The sequence below is a fragment of the Geotrypetes seraphini genome, chromosome 5 (genome assembly GCF_902459505.1).
Source record: "Geotrypetes seraphini chromosome 5, aGeoSer1.1, whole genome shotgun sequence".
NCBI classification, from domain to species: Eukaryota; Metazoa; Chordata; class Amphibia; order Gymnophiona; family Dermophiidae; genus Geotrypetes; species Geotrypetes seraphini.
The window spans coordinates 148242289-148259484 of record NC_047088.1 but is presented as its reverse complement, the minus strand read 5'-3'; the positions used below and the strand labels follow the sequence as shown (position 1 = coordinate 148259484).

Sequence of the window (17196 nt, the reverse complement as noted above, 5' to 3'; positions counted from 1 at the left end):
CGCTATAGGAGGGGCCTTAGGTGCTTGGGCCAATCAGGCCCTAGGATCCTGTGGGTTAGGCAGGGGAGGGGGGGCGGGCCTGCCTCATTTGGACGGAGGCAGGCCTGCTGGCCAGACGAGCGAGGAGCTGTCCGGTCCAACTTGGAAAGTAAGACTAAGGGTGGTGTTTCGGGATGGCGGGGTTTGTTGGGGGAGGGTCCGGCAGGAGGGGTTGGGCACCCTCCTATTGGCGATATAGGGGGCCGTTGGGGGTGCCGGCAGGAGGGGTTGGGCACCTCCTACCAGTGATCATAGGGGGGCTGTTGGGGAGCTGGCAGGAGGGGTTGGATATCCTCCTGCTGCGATCGTCGGGGGGGCTGTTGGCCAACTGGCACAACTGGATCACCCTCTCTGAGACCACCTACCACTCCCTTGCTCCACTATCCACTAAAACGGTCTCCTACATCCGCAAGGCCCCCTGGTACCTTCCCCTCCACAGACAACTAAAACAGAAATGTCGATCACTAGAATGAAAATGGAAAAAATCCAAATCCCCCACTGACAGACAGTCCTGGAGGACCTCCATTAAGTTCTACAACACCGAATTAAAAAAATCAAGGAAGAACTACTACGGCAACAAAATCTCCAGCTCCAACAACCAAAGTAACACCCTGTTCAACATTTGGTGTTCCATATCCTCTAAACACGATTCCTCCTCACTCCCCTCTTCTCCATCTGCTAATGATCTAGCAAAATTCTTCAATGAGAAAGTGACTACCTTACAATGCTCCTTTCCCCCAAACCCCGCTTACAACTCTCTGGTACTCACTACCTCCATCCCTAATCTAACCGAGGCCAACCATATCCCAGCCGATAGATCCTGGACCGCCTTTGAGCTTGTTTCCGACTCCCAAGTCTCTAAACTCTGCCTCAAGTTAAAATCTTGCAACTGTACCTTGGATCCTTTCCCCTCCTACTTATACGAGAACATTCCACCACAGGCCATCTCATCTCTCACCAAACTCTTAAACTCCGCCCTGCTCTCAGGCCTATTTTCTACAGAAATGGGACACATTTCCTTATCTCCTCTCTTGAAAAAAGCTGATCTGGACCCTTCCACTCCTTCCAGCTATCGCCCAATAGCCAACATTCCTCTCCTGACCAAAATGCTGGAATCCATCATAGCCACCCAACTCTCATCCTATCTTGAGAGATTCTCCATTCTCCTACCCTACCAACATGGATTCAGACCCAACTACAGCACTGAATCTCTTTTAGCCTCTTTAATTTCAAAGGTCCAACAACTTCACTCCTGCAACAAGTTCGCTATCCTTCTTCAATTCGACCTCTCTGCAGCTTTCGACATTGTCCACCACGACATACTAATCCTCCAACTATCCGAAATTGGCATAAATTCCACAGTCTTAGATTGGTTCTCAAAATTCTTACGTTCCCGCTCCTACTTCGTTAACATGAATGGTACCTCATCCTCCCCTTGGAAACCGTTCTGCGGAGTCCCCCAGGGTTCTTTTCAATGTTTATATGTCCTCCCTGAAACTCCTCCAACTATCCACCTCGGAGACACTTTACACCTACGCCGACGACATCCTTGTCCTTCTCGAAACTGACTCTAACCTCACCAACCTCTCTGATAACATCTCAACTTGCATAACAAATCTCCAATCCTGGGCTCTCACTGTTCAAATGAAACTAAATGAGACCAAAACAAAACTTCTTTGGCTTGGCCCGAAATTGGATCAGCTACCCTCCCTCATCCCACTTCCCTCGGGCACCAATCTGCAGCTTGAACACTCTAGCAAAGTTCTGGGAATCATCATTGACTCTACATTGTCCTTTAACGACCACAACAACTCCCTAGTAAAAAAATGCTTTTTCAATCTTCATATGTTAAGGAAAGTCAGATCCTGCTTCCACCAACAACATTTCGCTGTCCTTGTCCAATCCATCATTCTTTCCAGACTTGATTACTGCAACTCCATCTACCTAAGCCTAACAAAGAAAAGTCTTATCAGACTTCAGCGGATTCAGAACACCGCAGCTAAACTAATCTTCGCAAAAGGCAAATTCGACCATGTCTCCCCGCTTCTGTCTAAGCTTCACTGGCTCCCAGTCCACCTCAGGGTTCGCTACAAATGCGCCTGTCTTATCTTCAAATCTCTTCACGGCATCCTTCCTCTCCTCTTTCCTCTATCTTGGCTCTCGAGTACTCATTCCACCAGATCCACTCAGAAATTCAAACTATCCTTCCCTTCTCTAAATGGCATTTCCCATACAGGAAAACTTGGAACATCCCTCCTCTTCAGGATCACCGAGCTGTGGAACAGCTTTACTGCCCATCTTCGGAGTTCGACCTCCCTCCAACACTTCAGAAAACATCTGAAAACCTGGCTTTTCTCCAAAATGTAACTACCCCCTCCCTCCCCCTCTCTCCTTCCTGTTTACCAAGCCCTCCTTCCTTCCATTGGAGTTCCTTTCTTTGTTTTTAATTCCTGTAAACCATGTCGAGCTCCACTTCCGTGGAGATGACGCGGTATATAAACTTAAGGTTTAGTTTAGTTTAGTTTAGTTTAGAATATGTTTGTAACAGCGCTGCTTGTGTGGCATTAGTCTATGTAGTGATCGAAAGAAAAAACCAGACCCTTGCACATTTTTGCACTATATGATGGGTATATGAGGAGATTCACATTTCCTGCACAGCTAAGTCCGTGTGAAGTTACCTTGTGCTGTATTTGACATCTAGCAAAGTCTCTGTTTGGAAGGAAAGATCTCAGCTTAAAAATGAAGTGGCCAGAAGTTATGGTAAAAGCAGATAGCGTAGCTGGTTTTAAGAAAGGTTTGGACAAATTCCTGGAGGAAAAGCCCATAGTCTGTTATTAAGACATGGGGGAAACATCTGCTTGCCCTGGATCGGTAGCATGGAATGTTGCTACTCTTTGGGTTTTGACCAGGTACTAGTGACCTGGATTGGCTTCCATGAGAATGGGTTACTGGGCATGATGGGTTACTGACCCAGTTAGGCTATTCTTATGTTATGTTCTCATCTGTAGGTGCCTTTGTTTTCACTTTTTATTTTAATGTATTTTTTTTTCTGAGAACTTATCATTGTTTTTTATAATGGGAACAAAAATGGAAGAGAATTAATGTGTGTGGAATGGGGTGGGGGGTTAACTAATTTCTTCAGCTAAATAATTCAATCCACCTCAACCAGACATAGGAGAACTCACGCACCATTCACACACCCTCCAACCAAAAACGTCAAAAGAAAAAAACAGTTCGACAACCTCCTAGTCATTCGAGCTGCAACACTCGACCCCCAACTACAACCTATTGACCTCGACCACAAACTACAAAACCTTCAAAAAAAAAATAAAAACTCTTCTATTCAAAAAACACATAAAACCGAACTAACACAATCAGAACTGTCCCAAGCATCACCTGCAACTACTCCATATGTACTTCTGATGTCATGACAATTCAGACATAATTTATGTTATGTTATGGTATGTTTGGAATAATGGTTACATATATGAGGTTCAATAAAAGAAAATTTTCACTGCCTGTTTCTATTTTGACCATTTATTCAGTTTCTTGGTTATTACAAAAAATATTTTTTTACATGGGGGGGTGTCAAAAAATTATGGGCCCCGGGTGCCACATACTCTAGGTACGCCACTGCCAAAAGGTGCCATGACCCTGGTGTGATTTGAACACACAGCCTTCTAATCTGAAGTCAGACGCGCTACCGTTGCGCTACAGGGTCTGCCAAGAGCATCTGCCGAGAGCATATAGCATCTTGGTTCCTCTGGAATGACTCCCGTTTCCAACTCAGGCTTCCCCTGCTCATAGCACACTCTCAGAAGCAGATTCCCAAACAGGCACTAACAGTCATGTCAGTAAGCACGCTTGAAACGGAGACAGCATAACATGGATTGTAGAGGTATGGGAATTCACAAACAGAGGAAATGAAACTCTCCTAAGAGTTTCCAAAAGATACCGTGAATAGTACTGGGCAAGATGTGGCTGTGATGGAAAACTCTAGCTGGAGAGAACCTAACAGACCTTTCTACCCTCCTGTGCCATGTTTGAGTGTGAGCTGGGGAATATTGCCAGCCATACTTTGTGGCTAGAAGCTGGAAAGTATCCATATCAGCAGAGTCAGACTGGAAGGGGCCAGTCATAACTAGGGTCAACTGAACTGATGCCAGGGTGATCTAGCAGGTAAGCCACTTACGATACTGTATATGTTTATTTGATGTAGTCTTTCCTTCTTTTCCAAGAAAATAAGCAGTAAGCTGCCACCGGCTGCTGGAGAACCATTGGTACCTGGGAAGAAGAAGAAGGAGAAGGCGGAGAAGGGGAGGAAGAAACAGAAGCACATTGGACACTTCAGCACATTCCTCCAGTGGCGCAATCGGTTAGCGAGTGGTACTTATAAGGCAGTACTTGCTCTAAGACATGCCGAGGCTGTGAGTTCAAACCTCACCTGGAGCATGCTTTTCTCTTACCTTCTTGCAGTGTCATATCAAGGTAGAAAGATAGAAAAGATCATCTTGTAGACAAGCAAGTGGCAACTGCCGATAACTTCCGCTGAGCAATATATATATAAAATAAAATAGTCAATATACAGCCAAATAGTGGCTTGCCTTCAGTGAGCACAAATATTCAAGGTGCGGCTGGAAGAATCCCAATAGAACACTAGAGAGAAAGGGGGTATGGCTGGATTTCATGAAAGGACAGAGACCTTAGACAGCCAGGGGAGGGGGTGGAAATAGTACCAACCACAGTCCTAAATATACCCTACTCTACCCTGACCAACCCAACCATAAAAAACACATACAGCAAAAACCTACCCCATCATTCTTTCAATTCACTATATGGCTCCCCAGATTTCAAATATTTAGCATTTTCCTCAAAGTCATCTAATCAATCGCTGCTTGACCTTCAAATGGCATTCTATTCCACCAGACAGGAGATTTGCATCCTATAAGAGTTTGTTCTTTCATCTTGAGATTTCTGTAGCTGTTCAATCGGATGGCGCGTGCCAGAAGGGCCATTCCAACCTCAGCTTCCTCTCTGCCTTGCATCTGAGAGAGTGAGAGAGAGTTTGTTCTAGTCAAACACAGGAATACAAGATAGATACGGCAGAGCCATTTACAGAGGATAGAGAGGAAGGCAGGACTTAAACCCACTTGAGGTCAGCACAATAGTAATTATTGTAATTCTTTAAGGACAGGGCCACATCATTTTGCATGTCCAAGGTGAGAATGGTCAGAAAGTTATTTCAAACTTTTTTTCACTTCCATCAACCTGTTTAAGTCTTGAGATGGTTTGTTTTCCTCCATTGATCTCTGCTCTTTATTTCTACTGGTGAGCTACATTATTTGCAAAGCAATTTTGCCCCCATTATCGGGGAAGTCTGTCTCCCTGTATGTGTTGAGTACTGGAAGCCCTGACTTCAATGCTTTATTTTCTTAGCCACAGCTTCCACTGACTTCTTTCTAAGAAGGGTTCACCTTCTGGACTTGCTACTGGGAAACATCCTTTGTTTTTTTTTTTTTTTTTATATTCGAACATGCTAACGGCAATAACAAAGAGATTTTCAGAACTAGCAGCTAAATAGGGATATAACCAAAAGGTGCCATAACTCAGGTGTGATTTGAACACACAGCCTTCTGATTGGGAGTCAGACCCGCTACCGTTGCGCCACAGGGTCTGCCGAGAGCATCTGACATGTACATATAGCATCTTGGGTCCTCTGAAATGACTCCCGTTTCCAACTCAGACTTCCCCTGCTCATAGCACACTCTCAGAAGCAGATTCCCAAATAGGCACTAGCAGTCATGTCAGTAAGCACGCTTGAAACGGAGATAGCATAAGATCTCCCCTGTCTCTCCTTTCCTCTAGGGTATACATATTCAGGGCTTCCAGTCTCTCCTCATACATCTTCTGGTGCAAGCCTGCTATCATTTTCGTCGCCCTCCTCTGGACCACTTCAAGTCTTCTTACGTCCTTCTCCAGATATGATCTCCAAAACTGAACACAATACTCCAGGTGGGTCTTACCAATGACCTGTACAGGGGCATCAACACCGTCTTCCTTCTACTGGCTACACCTATCTTTATACAGCCCAGCATCCTTCTGGCAGCAGCCACTGCCTTGTCACACTGTTTTTTCGCCTTTAGATCTTCGGACACTATCACCAAGGTCCCTCTCCCCGTCCGTGCATATCAGCTTCTCTCCTCCCAGCATATACGGTTCCTTCCGATTATTAATCCCCAAATGCATTACTCTGCATTTCTTTGCATTGAATTTTAGTTGCCAGGCATTAGACTATTCCTCTAACTTTTGCAGATCCTTTTTCAGATTTTCCACTCCCTCTTCGGTGTCTACTCTGTTACAAATCTTGGTATCATCTGCAGAAAGGCACACTTTTCCTTCTAACCCTTCAGCAATGTCACTCACGAACATATTGAACAGGATTGGCCCCAGCACCGAACCCTGAGGGACTCTACTACTCACCTTTCCTTCCTTCGAGCGACTTCCGTTAACTACCACCCTCTGGCGTCTGTCCGACAGCCAGTTTCTAACCCAGTTCACCACTTTGGGTCCTAACTTCAGCCCTTCAAGTTTGTTCAACAGCCTCCTATAAGGAACTGTATCAAAGGCTTTGCTGAAATCCAAGTAAATTACATCTAGCATATGTCCTCGATCCAGCTCTCTGGTCACCCAATCAAAAAATTCAATCAGGTTCGTTTGGCATGATTTAACTTTTGTAAAGCCATGTTGCCTCGGATCCTGTAACCCATTAGATTCAAGGAAGTATACTATCCTTTCTTTCAGCAACACTTCCATTATTTTTCCAACAACTGAAGTGAGGCTCACCGGCATGTAGTTTCCTGCTTCATCCCTGTGACCACTTTTATGAATAGGGACCACATCCACTCTCCTCCAATCCCCAGGAATCACTCCTGTCTCCAGAGATTTGTTGAACAAGTCTTTAATAGGACTCGCCAGAACCTCTCTGAGCTCCCTCAGAATCCTGAGATGGATCCCGTTTGGTCTCATCGCTTCGTCCACCTTCAGTTTTTCAAATTGCTCATAAACACTCTCCTCCGTGAACGGCGCAGAATCTATTCCATTTTCTCGTGTAACTTTGCCAGACAACCTTGGTCCTTCTCCAGGATTTTCTTCTGTGAACACAGAACAGAAGTATTTGTTTAGCACATTTGCTTTTTCCTCATCACTTTCCACATATCGGTTCCCAGCATCTTTTAGTTTAGCAATTCCATTTTTCATCTTCCTCCTTTCACTAATATATCTGAAAAAATTTTTGTCTCCCTTTTTTACATTTTTAGCCATTTGTTCTTCTGCCTGTGCTTTCGCCAGACATATACCTCTCTTGGCTTCTTTCATTTTCACCCTGTAGTCCTTTCTGCACTCCTCTTCTTGGTTTTTTTTATATTTCACGAACGCCAACTCTTTCGCCTTTATTTTCTCCGCCACTAGTTTGGAAAACCATATCGGCTTCCTTTTTCTCTTGTTTTTATTGATTTTCTTCACATAAAGGTCCGTAGCCATTTTTATCGCTCCTTTCAGCTTAGACCACTGTCTTTCCACTTTTCTTATGTACTCCCATCCTAATAGCTCTTTCTTCATTAAAGTCTGTACGTTTGAAATCTAGAACTTTAAGTAACTTGCGGCCGCTCTCCACTTTTAGCCGTTATATCAAACCAAACTGTTTGATGATCGCTTCTTCCCAGATGAGCACCCACTCGAACATTAGAGATACTCTCTCCATTTGTGAGGACCAGATCCAATATCGCTTTTTCCCTTGCGGGTTCTGTCACCATTTATCTGAGCAGAGCCTCTTGAAAAGCATCTCCCTACTTGTTTCCGATTCCACACACGGAACATTCCAGTCTGCATCCAGCAGGATGAAATCTCCCAACAGCAGAACCTCCTCTTTCCTTCCAATCTTTTGGATATCCACAATCAGATCCATATCAATTTGCTGCGATTGAGTCGGCGGTCTGTATATACACCACCACCACCTTCTAGTTTAAATGCCTAGAAACATATTGTCTAAATTTCTCCGCAATATAGCTCCTTGTCCTTCCATGTATTTCCCCATCCTCCTATGTACCTGAAGCCTTCTTGATGACACCAGTCTTTGAGCCATCTATTAAAGTTTTCTGTGTTTTTCATTCTTTGCTCTCCCTTTCCATATGCAGGCAATATTTCAGAAAAAGCTAAACTCCCGAAAAGCTTTCTGTGCTGCAAGTGTGGAGTTGTTGGCCAGGTCATTTGTTCCCAGATGGATAACAACATCAGTGTTAAAATCCTTAGTTTCTTCCTTAATTATAGTCAGTATTTGCCTTGAACTCCTGTAGTAGTAGTAGTAGTAGTAGTACTTTCAATACCTCGCATCTTTCTTTCAATGAACCCTGCTCCTATCCAATCAATGTAGTCATCTTTTTTCCCACTGAAGATTAACTACCACTTATACAATAATTTAAAACCCATCCCTTTGGAAGTCTGACAGCCAATTGACCATCACTCAGTTTCAAGAACTGAGAGCAATATATGGTCAGAATTCTTGCATCATTATAATATCTATACAATCATTATAATATCCTTGGGGACAGTGGTAAACCCCTCCACCAACCTACATAAAAAACCCACTGTAAAACATAGACCTTCACTACTCTAATAATAATATTTATCAATATCAAATGTGAAAAGTCTCAGAGGAAGGGAAATTTTCATATGATGCTATACAGCATTTATCTACTTCCCATCTTACAACCACTTGCATAAAAACCTTCCTTTTAAATATTTTTTATAGATTTCTGAATTTTCAAAACTCACTCAATTATTTTAAAAGTTTCCCTTCAAAAAACCCAGCTTGCAATTCTTAAATGCCCACTTAGCAAAAAAAAACTACATTTCACTTAACTTTTCACATTTGGAAAACTCTAAAAAACTTCACATATCTGAAAGATACTTCTTTTTAAAGGAAGACAACATCCCAGTTTCATGCATGTACACCCATCAGTCGCTCCACATTTGCCACTTCTGAGGCTTGTTGTTCATCTGCATTCAGAGGCTCTTTTACTAAGGCTGAGCATGTGCTAGCAGAATTAGCACACACTATCCCCTCTCTCCCTTTACTAAGCCATGGTGGAGATTTCTACCGCGGCCCAAAGTGCTAAATGTTCTGACACTGATGCTATGAGCGTCGGAGCAGCATTAGAGCATTTAGCACTATGGGCAGTGGTAGAAACCTCTACTTAGGAAAAGGGGGATTAAATGCTAAGAACCTCATAGATATGAAATGATATCCAACAATTGTACAATCTAAAATAAAATAATAACTCCCTTTTAATCAGTGTAACCTGTTAATGCACTAGACAACATTATCATTTAATATGGGTATAAACAGGACTATTTTGGGCTTATTCATAAGCTAACAACTGGACCACATTACCATCTCATCTTCAAATCTATCTAACCTCATTCACATACCGGTCACTAAACCACACTACATTTGACTGAACAAGCAGAATTGTCTAAAACTCTTTCTTGAAGTAATCTTCTGACAGGACGCTGTTAACTAATTGCACATCTTAGGGTCCATTACTCTGAACATAGATTTCCTATGTGCTTCCAATCTGATGAACTGAAAAGAAGGAACTTCCAGTAAATCCTGGCTAGAAGAACAAAGTCTTGCAAGTTGATGAGGAAAAATCTATAATTGGTCACCCACATTTAGGTACCTCTTGTGTGGGTAAATTTATAGAATACTAGCACTTATACACATAAGTATACAGTTACCCACAAAAATGCTCACAATAATACTTGAAGCTGTGATTCAATAATGCCACTCTAAGTAGCATAGCATGTAAATGCAAGGTGTCGTGCATATAGGTGGAACATGGGCATGACTCTTACACATACACGTAAATACCTTAAGCTATGCCCTTCTCTGATGCACTTATTATACTAGGTCTAGGGTTAGTGTAACTGTGCATTGAACCATTCTGCAATGCAGGGGTTCTCAAGCCAGTCCTTGGAACACCCCTAGCTAGTCAGGTTTTCAGGATACCCGCACTGAATATACATGAGATAAATGTGCATACAATGGAGATAGTGCATGCAAATTTATCTCATGCATATTCATTGTATGTATCCTGAAAACCTGACTGGCTAGATATGTGCTGAGGATTGGGTTGAGAACCATTGCTATAATGGAATATAAGCACCCAGATGCTGTTATAGAATAAAATCTCACTGTGTGGCATTGGCACACCTAAATGGAGGATCCCACTCACAGAATTGCATCATATATACAATATATGTGACAGGTGTTTAAAAAATACTTGACTGCTGCCATTCAAGATTAATCCTAATATATAATCATTTAAAAATGCAATTATATTCAACAAATTATGCCAGTTTATTTTTTTAATCGTAAGTCCTGGTTCTACATTGTCCTCAGGCTTGATTCCCCACCATCACTCTCCTATCCCAAGCACTGTCCTCCCCAGTCCTTTCCCTTTCCCTCTCCTTTCCTTTGGCTTGATCCTCTCTCCAACTCGATTGCTCTCTGATTTGATCTGGCTCTCTCCCTCTCTCCTGCCAAGTTCTGCACCAGGATAGAATTATATTTTAATAATTTTTATTGAACTAGCCAGCACATACAGTAAACTATCAACAAGCCAACAGAGCATACAATATAAAATAATACACAATCACCCTATAGCACAGTACAGGACAAAATAGCTGAGAATCAAGAAAAAAGATGAAGCCAGTCCAATTTCATATATACTCCCCCTTCCTCTCAATCCTACAGATATTGATCCCCCCCCAAAAATAAAACAACCCTTTACCTAAGCTCTCCACCGTGATTTTGAAGTATCCATAAAGTAATCAGCTTATGGGAGGCCTGCACTCTTACAGTCTCCCATTATAATCAAATCCCCTTCCTACCTGCAAAGAAAACCTACCCCCTAATTTTAACCTAACTGTAGGGTAGAACCTCTCCAGCAGATGGCCCAAGAGACCAATTAGGGTGTCGGAAAGTGGAGATTGTTAAACACTAAGCTATGTGCTCTAAGAGACACAGTCTGAAAATGTACTTTCATAACAGACAAGAAAACCTTTCTCTGTTTGGTAGAAAAAGCTTCTCTGGCTTCCAGTGACATCAAAGTATGAATATCATTTCCAAGTTTATTTAAATTTAATATACCACCCATCATTCAGATCTCTAGGCAGGTTACAATATTTCAGTAATAGTGAAAAGTAAAGGGGGAAAAAATGGATTGTAAGAATATCTATCACTATCTCTTTTCAATTATCTCCCCCTATGTTTCCCCCCGTGAACTCCGCTCAGCTGGTAAGTCCCTCCTATCTGTGCCCTTCTCTTCAACTGCCAACTCCAAACTCCATCCCTTCTACCTTGCTGCGCTATATGCTTGGAGCAAGCTGCTTGAATCCCTATGGCAGGCTCCATTTCTGGCGGTGTTCAAGGCCCAGTCAAAAGCCCACCTCTTCGAGAGTTTTTGACTCCTAACTCCTCTCACCTTGGGTTCTGCATCCCCAACCCTATACGCCATGTCTGTCTGTCCAAGTTAGATTGTAAGCTCTTCCGAGCAGGGACCGTCTATAAATGTCAAAATGTACAGTGCTGCGTACACCTTTCAGTGCTATATAAGTGATAAGTAATAGTAGTAGTAGTAGTAGTAGTAGCGGTGTCCCAGCTCTTTTCAATCTTTCTGTAAATCTTTAAAACCTTTCCTATTTGCTAAACATTTTGAAAATCAATCCTCTTGTATTTTAGCTTATTTTCTAACTTATTGTTAACTGCGTCGAGCTTCCTCTGGTTGAAGACCCGGTATATGAAGTTAAGTTTTAGTTTAGTTTAGTAGTAGTAGTAAGAAAAGGGAAAAGAAGGAACTACAATTTAATAGTACAGTAGGAGGGGGAAAGGGAAGGCCAGTGCCGATGCCAGAAAGAATTGTGTTCTGGGTCCAATTTTCTAATAAACACTTATACAGTTGCACAGTATTCCCCAAGCGTACAGTATATGTTATATTTGTCTTAATATCTGTTCTTGCATCCAAATTTTCAAAGTAAGGGCTCTGCTACCTTATACTATTTCGCTTCCGTTCCATCACACACAGTACTGAAAAACAGAATATTCCTGAATCTAAGAAGCTAACTCAAAGGAAATTAATTAGAATGGGAGTGATATTTATAGAAGGCCACATGTTCGGAACTCACCTAATTGACCTTGTAGTGATCCTAAAAGCATTGAAGCGTTGATGTAATTTCCTAATGTTAGTGATGAGTCAGCTCAGTGACCCAAAGCAAGAATTGTGCATGAGGTCTCAAAGCCTGTCAGTAAATAAAGTGTCAGCAAACATACCTTTTTATGGTATGCTGGGTTTTGTTTTTTTGTGTGTGATAGCGAAAATTGATTTGAATAGAGGTGTAAGGAAAACGAAAGAGCTAGATTCTCTTAAAAGCACACAGAGTTGAGAATAGAAACTGTAGCCACTTCCTGGTAAAGCTTCAATAGGGATAGATGAGTACTTTGTATAACAGATCAAATAGATGGTGCAGTGAATTTCAAGCAGCAGAGAGAAATCACAAACAGCTTTTTCCTGAGATACAGGCTATCAGACACCCTAGGTCAGCGGTCTCAAACTCAAACCCTTTGCAGGGCCACATTTTGGATTTGTAGGTACTTGGAGGGCCACAGAAAAAAATAGTTAATGTCTTATTAAAGAAATGACAACTTTGCATGAGGTAAAACTCGTTATAGTTTACAAATCTTTCCTTAATTGCTTCTGATAATTTCAGCTATACACAGCTGAAAGCAGTGCAACACGCAGAAAGATGCAGGAAAGCGCTTGCGTGAGGTTACAGCAGTGAGGTGGACAACATTCCAGAACACTGGTAACATACCGAGGGCCTCAAAATAGTATCTGGCAGACCACTGCCGTAGGTGAACCTCCAACTTTGTGGCCCTACCCCCGTAGTCCAACCTTCAGCAGTGCCTCACCCCCATAGTCCAACTTTCAGCTGTATTGCACTCCTGTAGTTGATAAATCCTCCTTCCTTTCTTTACCACCTCCCCCCTCCACACATACACAGACAGGTGGCCAACATCTCCCATTCCCCACTAAACTCCCTCCCCAACTGTATAATTCTGTTCGCCATATCTCAGAAAAAATATAGCGGAATTAGAAAAGGTGCAGAGAAGGGAGACAAAAATGATTAAAGGGATGGAATGACTTTCCTATAAGGAAAGGCTAAAATAGCTAGGATTTTTCAGCTTGGAGAAGAGATGGCTCAGGGGTGATAGGAGAGAGGTCTATAAAATATTGAGTGGAGTGTAAAGGGAGTACCGTATTTTCGCGGATATAACGCGCGCGTTATACGCGTTTTTACCTACCGCGCATACCCCTCGCGCGTTATATGCCTGAGCGCGGTATACAAAAGTTCCCACCCCGCCCGACGCCCGATTCACCCCCCCCAGCAGGACCGCTCGCACCCCCACCCCAAACGACCGCTCGCACGCGCTCCCACCCGCACCCGCACCCACGATCGGAGCAAGAGGGAGCCCAAGCCCTCTTGCCCGGCCGACTCCCCGACGTCCGATACATCCCCCCCAGGCAGGACCACTCGCACCCCCACCCCGAAGGACCGCCGACTTCCCGACAATATCGGGCCAGAAGGGAGCCCAAACCCTCCTGGCCACGGCGACCCCCTAACCCCACCCCGCACTACATTACGGGCAGGAGGGATCCCAGGCCCTCCTGCCCTCGACGCAAACCCCCCTCCCCCCCCAACGACCGCCCCCCCCCCAAGAACCTCCGACCGCCCCCCCAGCCGACCCGCGACCCCCCTGGCCGACCCCCCCACCCCCCTTCCCCGTACCTTTGGTAGTTGGCCGGACAGACGGGAGCCAAACCCGCCTGTCCGGCAGGCAGCCAACGAAGGAATGAGGCCGGATTGGCCCATCCGTCCTAAAGCTCCGCCTACTGGTGGGGCCTAAGGCGCGTAGGCCAATCAGAATAGGCCCAGGAGCCTTAGGTCCCACCTGGGGGCGCGGCCTGAGGCACATGGGCCCAACCCGACCATGTGCCTCAGGCCGCGCCCCCAGGTGGGACCTAAGGCTCCAGGGCCTATTCTGATTGGCCCACGCGCCTTAGGCCCCACCAGTAGGCGGAGCTTTAGGACGGATGGGCCAATCCGGCCTCATTCCTTCGTTGGCTGCCTGCCGGACAGGCGGGTTTGGCTCCCGTCTGTCCGGCCAACTACCAAAGGTACGGGGAAGGGGGGTGGGGGGGTCGTGGGGGTCGGCCAGGGGGGCGGCGGGTCGGCTGGGGGGCGGTCGGAGGGTCGTGGGGGGGGGCGGTCGTTGGGGGGGAGGGGGGGTTGCGTCGGGGGCGGGAGGGCCTGGGATCCCTCCTGCCCGTAATGTAGTGCGGGGTGGGGTTAGGGGGTCGCCGTGGCCAGGAGGGTTTGGGCTCCCTTCTGGCCCAACTACACAAAGGTACGGGGAAGGCGGGTGGGGGTGTCGTGGGGGTCGGCCAGGGGGGCCGCGGGTCGGCTGGGGGACGGGCGGAGGTTCTTGGGGGGGGGGCGGTCGTTGGGGGGAGGGGGTTTGCGTCGAGGGCAGGAGGGCCTGGGATCCCTCCTGCCCGTAATGTAGTGCGGGGTGGGGTTAGGGGGTCGCCGTGGCCAGGAGGGTTTGGGCTCTCTCCTGGCCCGATATTGTTGGGGAGTCGGCGGTCCTTCGGGGTGGGGGTGCGAGTGGTCCTGCCGGGGGGGGGGATGTATCGGACGTCGGGGGGGGCATCAGGCTTTCAGGATGGGGACAGACCTTCAAGGGGGGACAGGACTTCAAGGGGGGACAGTGCACGGAAAGTCAGGGGGGGTGAACGGAGAGTCGGGACAGCGCACGGAAAGTCAGGGCAGTGCACGGAAGTCAGGGGGGGTGAACGGAGAGTCGGGACAGTGCACGGAAAGTCAGGGCAGTGCACGGAAGTCAGGGGGGGGTGAACGGAGAGTCGGGACAGCGCACGGAAAGTCAGGGCGGGCGAAAGGAGCATCGGGCATCATGCGCAGTATACCCGTGAGCGCGGTATACAAAAGTTTTTGTACATATCATCGTGATTTCTGCGCGCTATACCCGTGTGCGCGTTTTACACGGGTGTGCGTTATATCCGCGAAAATACGGTAGTAGCAAATGATATAGGTGACTCAGAAAGAGACCAAGACATGACATTGTTCAGCACAAACAATGAGTACATTAACCTTGGTTAAGGGTATGTATTGTATTAACTAGTTCAAAATGCAGCAGTAAGACTCCTATAAAGACTATGGAAATTGGACCACCTACACTGGCTGCCCAAAACCGCAAGGATCAAGTTTAAATTAAGCATCACTGCCTTTAAGATCCTGACAGGCAATGCCCTTGACTACCTTATAGAGATCACTGTCCTACTCCAGGGTGCCTCCAATAGATATTCCACCAGAAATCTTTTCTACTTAAAATTCCTAGCATTCAAAAATATAAAATCTACCAGGCAAATTACCTTATCCATCCAATATCAATTAACAAAATGCTAGAATCAACTACCATTTACACTATGATCTTGTGACCACTACCTCAGGTTCAAAAAGCATTTCTTTACCATTACAAGGAGCCAACCCTGAAGTAACTGAAATGGGAATTATAAAAGTACATTTCTAAACTGTCTAATGCAGGGGTGCCCACACTTTTTGGGCTTGCGAGTTACTTTTAAAATGACCAAGTCAAAATGATCTACCAACAATAAAATTTTTAAAAAACACAAAGCACACTGTACGCATAGAAAATGTTAATTATCATTCCTATTTCCAGGGTTTTTCAAAGAGGTCAAAGCAGATGACTCTATGCACTATCACCTCAGTAATAACCATACAAAAATAGACAAATATACCTCCCTCCCTTTTTACTAAACCACGATAGCAGTTTTTAGCGCAGGGAGCTACGCTGAATGCCCAGCGCTGCTCTCGACGCTCATAGGCTCCCTGCGCTAAAAACCTCTATTGCGGTTTAGTAAAAGGGGACCTTAGTGTAAAATATAGACAGCAGATATAAATTCAGACACATTTTGATCACTAAATTTAAAATAAAATCATTTTTCCTACCTTGTCTGGTGATTTCATGAGTCTCTGGTTGCACTTTCTTCTTCTGACTGTGCATCCAATCTTTCTTCCCTTCTTTTAGCCTGTATGCTTCCTCTCCTCCAGACCTCATTCCCTCCCCCAACTTTTCCTTCCTCTCTCCCTGCCCTTTCTTTCTCTCTGCCTCCCTTTCTTTTTTTTCTGTTTCTCTTCTTTCCTTCTGTCTCCCTGCCTGCCCTTTTTCTTTCTTTCTCCCTACCCTCCCCCAAGCCACTGCCACTGCCATCGGGGACCAGGACCCAAACCGCCACCAATAACAGGCCCGAAAGCCGACGCCGCCCCAAGCTCTCCCTGCTTCGGCCGACCAGCATCGCGATCGACCTATTGGGGGAAATGCTGCCGGGTCCTGCCTTCGCGGAAACAGAAAGTAGGCAGGACTCAGCAGCATGAAGAGGAAATGCTTCACTAACCTGTCTCCCGCCTTAGCCCGTAGCCAACGCTTGCTTCAGGGCTCTCAACATGTGCGTGCCGGCTTATCTTCTCCCCCCCGACATAACTTCCAGTTTCGGAGGGAAGAGAAGAAAAGCCAGCACGCACACTTTAGAGCCCGGAGCTTAAGTTCGCTACGGGCTGAAATCTCCAAGCCGGGTTTCTTTTTAATGTTCAGCAGTAGCGGCAGCAGCAGATGACAGCTGGGCGGACCGCCCAGCTAAAAGGCCCTAGGGAGAACACAGAGGAAGGCTGATCGGCCCGGTAGATCAGGACGGCAACACGAGTCTATCACGGAGCTCGAAATGGGCTCCGCAATCGACTCACGTTGCCTTCCTGAGCTACCGATAGCGATCGACATATTGGGCACCCCTGGTCTAATGCAACTCCTGGGGCAAAATGAAGAGCCAATAATGACCTACCTGTACTTGTAACTATGTATTTGAAACTATTACCTAAATGCATTAATAGTTGTACTGATCTACCTGTACCAGCAACTCTATTGAATGTCTGTGTCAATCTGTT

The 17196-nt window shown here is 45.4% G+C and overlaps 2 non-coding genes across 2 annotated transcripts; both read right to left on the bottom strand.

Moving 5' to 3' along the window:
- Window positions 1-3688: 3688 nt before the first annotated feature.
- On the bottom strand, window positions 3689-3760 carry TRNASTOP-UCA. The gene has a single exon. It is a non-coding gene; the product is annotated as a tRNA-Sec (tRNA).
- Window positions 3761-5641: 1881 nt separating this feature from the next.
- Window positions 5642-5713, bottom strand: TRNAG-CCC. Its single transcript has one exon. It is a non-coding gene; the product is annotated as a tRNA-Gly (tRNA).
- Between the last annotated feature and the right edge of the window lie 11483 nt (window positions 5714-17196).